The 8,792-nt window shown below is 41.6% G+C and overlaps 1 long non-coding RNA gene across 1 annotated transcript; it reads right to left on the bottom strand.

Moving 5' to 3' along the window:
- Window positions 1-5,393: 5,393 nt before the first annotated feature.
- Window positions 5,394-7,459, bottom strand: LOC133492529 (uncharacterized). Its single transcript, XR_009792673.1, has 3 exons — window positions 7,344-7,459; window positions 6,121-6,245; window positions 5,394-5,459 (listed from the first exon to the last, which is right to left on the bottom strand). It is a non-coding gene; the product is annotated as an uncharacterized LOC133492529 (long non-coding RNA).
- Between the last annotated feature and the right edge of the window lie 1,333 nt (window positions 7,460-8,792).

Here is an 8,792-nt window from a genome sequence, read left to right as displayed (position 1 = left end):
ATATTTTATCCCCCCCCCAAAAAAAAAAACATTTTGTCGTGGGCCATACTGTACTTACAGTTTCCCTCAGAGGGCCGATATGAAACCATAAAAATATTTAATAGTCTCATCCTATTACACATGAAATCTATGAGTTAGTGTTAGATTCAGGATAATGGGTTTTTTCAACTATTCATGTTTGGTAACACAAAAATGTTTGTAATAACTCAATGTTATCATTTATGATATATGACAATTTGATATTTTACTGCAGATTTTCACAAGACTCATGGAAGTTGACACCCTAGAATTGCATCAGCGGGCCACATGAAATAATGTGGCAGGCCACATCTTGCCCCCGGGCCTTGAGTTTGGTGTCAAAACAAGAAAACTACAGTGGAAAAAAAAAACATGATGAAGTGTAAACAAGCAATTAAAAGTGCTTCATTATATGTGTACAGCATACACAGCACATGATCTCATTTTTCACCTCTTAACAAATGCACACAATAGAAGAAAATAGCACTTCATATGACAACGAGGATAATTTAACGTTCCATTTAAAAGCGCCAAATTATAAAGATGAAACTGTTCAAAACTCACTGCTGTTTAACGTGTTCTGAAGTGATGAGTCCATTTGTTTTCTAAATGACAGGCAAACTAATACACTACACCACAAAGCAGTGCTCTGAGGTCACATTTGGAAAAATAGGTCAAGTTTGAGCCTACAACAGAACGGCACATGATCAATGAGAGCAAATCCCAAGCGTCAAATGAAAAAAAAATTTGAAATTTTGCAGCTGATTTCCAAATGTAACTGATTTTATCATCACGGCAACCAATTTAATTTTTCCCTTTACCCACACATACATTTTGTAATTAAATTACATAATCTTGGGATACGTAATGAGTTACTCCCCTACACTTTAAGGGTAGCAATACATGAAGCATTTTATGATTAGTTATTTGGGTGTGCCCTTTTAAAAGGCCCATCAGCTTCTGTCAGCATCTTTCCTGTTCCGAGAAAGAGTTGGTAAAAGTGTTTTCAGTTTTTTCTCCAGTCTTGATAGGGTGGATTTCAAAATAATTCACCCAAAAATAGCAACAGGACCAAATTCTATTTTAAAATGCACAATGCTGCGCTCCCGCACACTCGCTCGCCAATGCACATCTGAATATTGTCTTTGCAATCATTATCGGCCCTAAATTGTCAAGTCAAGAGTCATAAGACAGCCACTAAACCTTTTTTGTGTAGCCTGACCACATGAGACTTATTAGGATTAGCTCATAATTGAGTACAACTAGTTATTATTGGAACAATGAAAAACATTTTACGTGTTCGCACTAGCACAAATAAATTTTTTCATCTTAACTGCTGCTTTTGAAGTCATTATTTCACGTCATCTAAAAGAATTGTGATCACTTAACCTCGCCCCTCGATGTCTGCTATGACTTGAAACATAACACGTCAAAATAAATTTAAGTACAGACTTGTAGCATAAAAGAGCTGTGATAGTTACAGTATAATAGATCTCATTCCTATGACGGTTATGAGATAATGCCTTTTTTTTAAGACATATCAGCCATTCTTTGGTCAAAGTACCGTGGTGTGAAAAAGTATGTGCCCCTTTCAGAAATTCTTATATATAGCTTCTCCCAAACGATAAGACCAAACAAATGTAAATTGAGGAAAAATAATATAACCAAAGTTAATAGAAAATGCATATTTTAAACAGTTATTTTATTGATTCAGGAAAACAACTATTCAAAACGATCTGGCCCTATGTGAAAAGGTAATGGTCCCTAAACCTCAGAACTGATTGGGCCATCCTCAGCAGCAACAACTGAAATCAAGCCTTTCCTATAACTGCCAATGTAGTCTTTTAGAGCTCACTGGAGATCTTTTGGTTCAATCTCCTTTGTACAATTATTTAAAAACAACAGCAATGGAAGGTTTTTGAGGATGGACAGGTTGGGGCATTTCATTCAGATGTATGTCTGGATTTTGACTAGGCCACTCCAGAGCCTATGTTCAGTTTGAAAAAAATAAATGAAAAAATCTTAAGTTGACTTACCTGGTGTGTTTTGGATCATTGTCGTGTTTGCTTCAGGCTGGGGTCATGAACTGAATGATGGCCCAACATTCTTACTGAAGATTTTCTAGTAAAGAGCAGAGTTCACAGGTCTATCAGCAAGTTGTCCAGGTCCTGAATGAGAAAAGCACCCCAAGACCATCACTTTCTGAAATGTTGTGTTACATCTTTGTCAAATCTAATGAGAACAACGGTCAATCAAAAAGTTCAAAATTCTGTCAGTTAATAGAATATTCTTCCAAAACTCTTGGGCATCGTTCAGATTTTTTAAATAATTTTTGAAAGTTTTTATTTATGCAATATTTTAGAAAAGTAGGCCTTTATGTTCTTTTTGGTCAGCAGTTTGTCTGACACTTTACTCTGTCAAGGATGCCACAAAGGCAACCCAAAACGGCAGACCAGCATGTGGACCAGGGGGGCTTCATGCTGGTGCAATACCTTTGATTGAGGGTGGCTGAAAATTACAGCTGCCAGCAGTGAAACACAAAATTGACTCATTTGATCGTGGACTTTCAGCATCTCATCTTATTTTCCGGTGCTGACCTGAAAGGGGCTCAGGACTTTCAGATAGCTTAACTCCAAAGTCATGGAAACAGAATTTTTCCCTGAAGGTGATCGTTATGTAAATTAGCTCCCCTGTGACATAAAAATGTCAAACATATATTTGATTCTTTATTTTTGGAAAAAGCATTCTCTGTCATTGTATCCTTGCAAAAAAAAAAAAAAAAAGAAAAAAAATGTAATACTGTATATATTCTAATTGTTTCACCGGCAGGACATGAAGACTGGCTCTGGTGGCAGGGCTTCCTGATTGGTTCTTTGAAGGTGGGAGAAGTAACGTACGTCCGCACGTTCTCACCTCTGTTGTGTAAAAGCCTGACCGAATAATGACAGCGGCAGCTCTTCGTATTCTCATTCTAGGATAAGAAGATGCCCCGAGGATGCAACATTAAACAACACCCTCGGGAGATCGTACGCCTGGACACTCGTACAAAAATTCTGCATTTTTGTGTTAATGCATGACAGGGGTTGGATTTTAACTGATACACCCATGTTCCCTAGTTTTAAATCTACAGGAAACGTTTGTGAATTAGTTTGAAACTTCAATATCCACTGCTGCACTTGCACAAGTAATTTTATCGGATATGCCAATTTTTTTTAATCAGTTTTTCACTTTTACTGTATTAGTTTATCACTCAGCAATCTCCGTCTTTGTCCCAAGCCCTTAATGGCGTGATCACCATTATCGCCACTATAAATCTCTCAGGCAACGGCTTATGGTTGAAATTAACCCCCACTGAAAGTGTTTGAAATCCATGAATTGTGGTGACACTTACATCACAAGATACATGAAGTCATGTCTCTGTCTCCACACTTCAAATGTGGGAAGCACAAAGTGGTCCCCTGGTAGTCTTGTGATGTATTCTTATAAACTGGAGTTGCCAACCCCCATCTACACATTCTCATGATTGATATTTGACAATTAATGATACTTCAAATGGGACATAAGTAGCAAAGAAATATCTTTCTATCTTATCTTCCTCAACAAGTTTTAATGGAAAGACTTAATATTGTTGCTTTCTGGAGTGTAACGACGATCCAGACATAGTAAAAACAAGAAAGTAACCCCTTGCAAGTACGAAAAAGAAGTATGGACCTTTTGCAAATCAGGCCAATTTTGAGCATTTTCCTGCCTTTCGGATCAAAGTAAGCAAAGATCTGTAAATTTCAGAGGCCTTGTCACACTGTGCTGCATCTCTTAGGTCAGTCCTGGTACAGCAATCCGGTTCCTTGGGAGGTGCCTTAAGATTGTCTTTCGGTGGATCTCAGGAGGCTGTGTGCTAAGAACGCAACAGGCCAGATGGAATGTGTCAAAGGCTGCTTAGGAACCTGCTCTCCTCAGCTGTTTTGAACCAGCATCTAAGCCAGCGCAGCCAAGACTCATGACTTTGAAGCCTAGTTGTGACCCAGGACTATCTGCTTCTTTGCCTCCTGTGACCCCTGGTGGATAGCACACTAGATCTCAACAGAACAACAAAACGTCAACAACCGCAGGCGGGGGGAGTCGGCCCACCATCCTGCGGACCAATAAAGACCAATGAGAGAGCGCTAAGGATAACTGCAGGAGACACATAACCTATAGTGAATTAGTAGATTGTACTTTTAAATTGTCCTGGGCAACTCGGATGTGGAGTACGTCGGCTGGAGGGAACAGAGACGTGCAGGCTTGTATTGAGAGGGACCCGAGACCCAGGTGTGTGTTGAAGGAATAAATCCACTCACGTGTGAAAACGCCGGCTTTCTGGTCCTTTCTTTGCAGAACGAGCGCGCAAATTGTTGGATGAGTGCTGGTCGGGTAAGATCACAATTTGGAGTCAGATGATTAACGGACTTTTGTATTGCTCTAAAAATAATATCCAACAGTCCTTAATCCTCTACCATTTACCCTGTATAGGTCAGACTTCAAATAACATTCATGATCCGACTGTATCCAGAAATACTCGGGCAACATAGTAATTTTGGTGTGTGTATGAGGTACGGGCTAGAGAGGGAGTACACGGGCATGGTGAGGATGTTCAACGACTGAAGTGAGAAGAACCACTTCCTGTTGAGCACCTCCAAAACCAAAGAGTGGATCGTGGACTTTGGGAGGGTCAGGCAACCCTTCTATATCCAGCCGTCAACAGAGGGGAGGACACAAATACCTGTTTATACCTGGGTAATAATCTAGACTGGTCTGCCAACACTGACGTGCTTAATGAAAAGGGGAAGAACTCCTCCCCCTCCAAAGACTGAGATATTTTGAAATATGTTGTGAAAATACAGCACAGGAGACCAGCAGGCAGGATGGAGAAGCTGTTTTTTTTTTTTTTTTTTTGGCCATCATCCACAACATCCCATATGGTAAGGAAATCCAAAGCAACGATCAGCTCCTTTCAAAGTGTTGCAGAACTGAACGCTTCAGGAGACCCTTTGTCCCATCAGTGATCAGACTTTACTGCGACATCTACTCCTCAGCCGGTGTAGATGTGGGTTTTGGATTCACCTTACCAGATACACCTCAACGCTTTCCACATCTCTGTTTATAGTCCCGATGCCGGCACCTGACACGTCTGTGGCGGCTCGATGAATGTCCTGAGGCAGAAAGCGAGCAATTCTCCTGCGAATCATCTTTCAGAGCATAGTGAGTAAAGAATATGAGATCGAGCTTCTCCAATCTCTCGCTCTCAGACCAAGTGTAAAACACGTGTTCACCGCATGACATGTTTGCAGAGATCGCAAGCACTAATGCTTAGGAGAATTTGGAGACGATGGCATCGTGTGCATCTGCAGATGAGGCAGATGCAGAAGGATAAAGTGGAATTTTATCATCAGGGTTCCCTTGCACTGCAAGACAAAGACCAAGACAGACGGGGGGAAAAACTGCTCACAATCTGTTCCCATTTCTTCATACGCTTTTTATTACTTGGTGTTTGTGCTTTTGGTTTTTAGATCACCACACAATGTAATCTTTATGCCACAGCTGCACAAAAATGTAAGTAATAGTGAAGCATGACCTTCAAAAATTCACACCGAGCCGGCTCCAATTTGGGAATAGAAAGGTGAATTCAGTTGGAAGTCTTTAGAGGTTCCTGCTCGGCATGGCCACCATAACTATAAATACCGAGACTTGGTATCAGAGCTAGGTGGCACAGTGGGATGATCAGATTGATCCAAATTTTTAAAATTTGATCAATCACAGTAGTTCACAGGCGCCAATTATACCACACACAGTACCACATTTCGCTTTGAGATGGTATTTAAAACTTGGGCTTCAATGCAAATATGCAACTGTCCTTGTTTTAAAAAATCTTTTAACGTAAGTCACGTCGGTCCGCCTTTAAAAAACAAATTTGCTGAACTGATCATTGACCTCATAGAAACCCGCAGCCCTTTAAATTTGACGGTCCTCAGTATACCGTAGGTTTTTGAGGACCAGTAATGCACTAATTAGCTTCAGACATTAGTTGTCACAAATAGTGACAAATCAACCACTGTTCACATGTACCTTCATAGTTGAATCTAGTCCAAAAAATGTGTGTGTGTGCACGCCACAGTGGATCCCTCTTCTTCTGCCGACTGTGGAAGCAACCAACTGAAACAACGCTGCCATCACAAGCAGTTGAGATGACCCTGTCAAGGAGATGACCCCAGCACCGCTCAACAAGACTTGCAACCATGACCAACAGGAAAAACAGAAATTTGGGTTTTGGTTTACAGTAGCTCTGATTGTAATCCAATAGCCACTTCCCTCACAAAAGTTGTGCGCAACTCAAATCAACCTATTTGGGACTAATTTAAGAAAAGATATTACTGGATTGCATCTCAACTTTAGTGTAAACATCACGTAGTTCAATCACAACTAATGGTCTACCACCAGAACTAAAATCAACATGATCACAAGGACCTTAAGATAGTAACTACAATCATTTGGTTTTTACGTTAGCTTTTTTTCCACATGCCTATTAAAACGTAGTCCAGTTGTGTGCATGATCAACAATGTTAATAAAAATAAAAATGTTAAGCTCGAGCTAAAAGTGACTTTCATTGATAAATGCAAATATGTGGGCCTCTGGGGGTGAAATTGCACACCAGAGTACATTTTTGGGGTTTTACCAATGTCAAAAGATGTCTGGGACCAAACTGGGAAGATTTTGGCCCCACTGTGATGTTAAACGCTTGAGATTGAGGGTGTGTGGGTGTGTGTGGGGGGGGGGGTGCTATTTGTGTTTGGTGACGATCACACTGCAGCTGGCAGATTCACAGAGCTACACGTGCTGTAATTGAATAATTGAATTCGGGAACTCTTGATCAAGTGCTGCCCGCGTGAGTGAAAGTACAGTTGATATTTTTTCCCGTCATTATGGGAGCTCGGGGCGATATCCAAGAACATTGTGGTGTGCTGGGGGTGGGATTGATGAAGAGGAAGTACAGTGCATGCTCATTTTGTTAGGGTTGTTTATTTTCATGACTCACTTTTTTTCTTTTTAAATATAGATTTTTAATTCTATGACAATTTTTCAATTAAAAGGTATGACATCTTTTGATATCCCGTACTTGTTTTTAAATTGGGAAAAATGTGTGCTACCTTTAAACATCAACTATTTCTTGTAACATTTTGATGCAGGCCAGGATTAATTTTTTACGCCGCGGGCCAATAAGAAATATCTAGCGGGCAACAAATGGCGCCTGGCTGCCCTCGACAGTACAATAAAAACAATCCAGCGATACCTGGGCGGATGCTTGGGACTCCCATTTTACATGCCACGCCAATCCTTCTGATCGAATCTCAACGCACCGGTCCACAGACACATGCGCATGTCTTTGCTGCAGGGGACAAACAAAACGGGAGATGGCAGCGAATCATCAGAAGACGACGGCTGCTGCCCTCTATCTGCTCTCTTACTCGTATGCCTGGAGGAGCCTGAAGGCAGCGCCATCACATACACCTGCGCAAATCAATAGGCGCATGCACACGTCTACACACAAATTCACCCACGTTCCACATGCACATTCAACTCATATCCTGTTGTTTGCTGGCCTCTCCCCCGACACACCCGTGCACTTTCCCACCAGGAAAAAAAAAAGAAGTGACGATTTGGTTTAAGGAGGATTGCAGCAGAATTTTCTGCGGCGTTCCACTATCTCACCCGGTTCGCAACGTGCTTTCCCGACCTCCACGCACAAAGCGGAGTGTGCACTGGAGAACCTCCGACAGTGAGACGAGAACAGGAGATGAAAAGTGCTGAGAGGAAATTCTTGGAAATCAATAGGCAGCCCGAAGGCCGTCAAATCCAAGAAGTTGGTTTGGCAGCTGCCATTTGTTCGGATCCGTTGCAGTCAGCATCACCCCCATGGACCAAGAAAACCACCACCATGAAAAATTTAGAATTTGACACTTTGGATGATGTATTTTATACTTCTGAACCACCTACAACGAGAAAAAGTACAACATCCAGCCATTTTCTCTACTTTGTAATAGGGCTGGGCCATTATGTGATCAACATCGAAGATTGTGATAAATTCTCAGTCCGTATCAATTGTTGGCTTATTTCTCCGATTTAACAGGACGAGAATGTGTGTGACAACAGCCACTGTTGTTCCACTTTCGGTTGCCACTTGTGAGAGTAAAAAGAAAATGGGCCTCCTCGGTTGGCAAAATCAAAACATCGCGTCCAACATGGATGTCGTCACACAGGACACACCGCACCATCGGCAGCCACACTTCACCCATGCTCCAGACCAGTGTTGGAGGCGGCCAACGGGTTTCCCGGTTTCCATCCCCGGTTGTGTGGTGGTGTCTCCAAAGCGACACGGAGCAATGCTATCAACTTGCTAATGTGCAATGTATCTCAAAAATGGGCAACACTCTTGTTCATTTGAAGACGTGCCAGCACCAGCCAAGTGATTATGTGAAAAGCAAAAAAAAATGTTTCACTATTTGTCAGCCAATGTTTCTGCCACTCTCCAAGCGGCCTTGGAATCCGTTCTTTTGTACCCTTGATACCGCTGACCACTTGTTAACACCATCTCTTCCACCTCCACGATGTTCTTGTGGATACTGCCTCTGACCCTGGTCCTCAGTGGTCCTCGCTCGGTCTAAATTTGATGTGAATCCAATCTTACATCGCCACCCTCAGTAAAAGTGTGTCATTGTTAAAGGTCTCACATTTTGGCTAT

Source organism: Syngnathoides biaculeatus, chromosome 2 (assembly GCF_019802595.1).
Source record: "Syngnathoides biaculeatus isolate LvHL_M chromosome 2, ASM1980259v1, whole genome shotgun sequence".
Lineage (NCBI taxonomy): Eukaryota > Metazoa > Chordata > Actinopteri > Syngnathiformes > Syngnathidae > Syngnathoides > Syngnathoides biaculeatus.
Note: the sequence above shows the minus strand (reverse complement) of the source record. Positions and strands in the feature narration are given on the sequence as shown.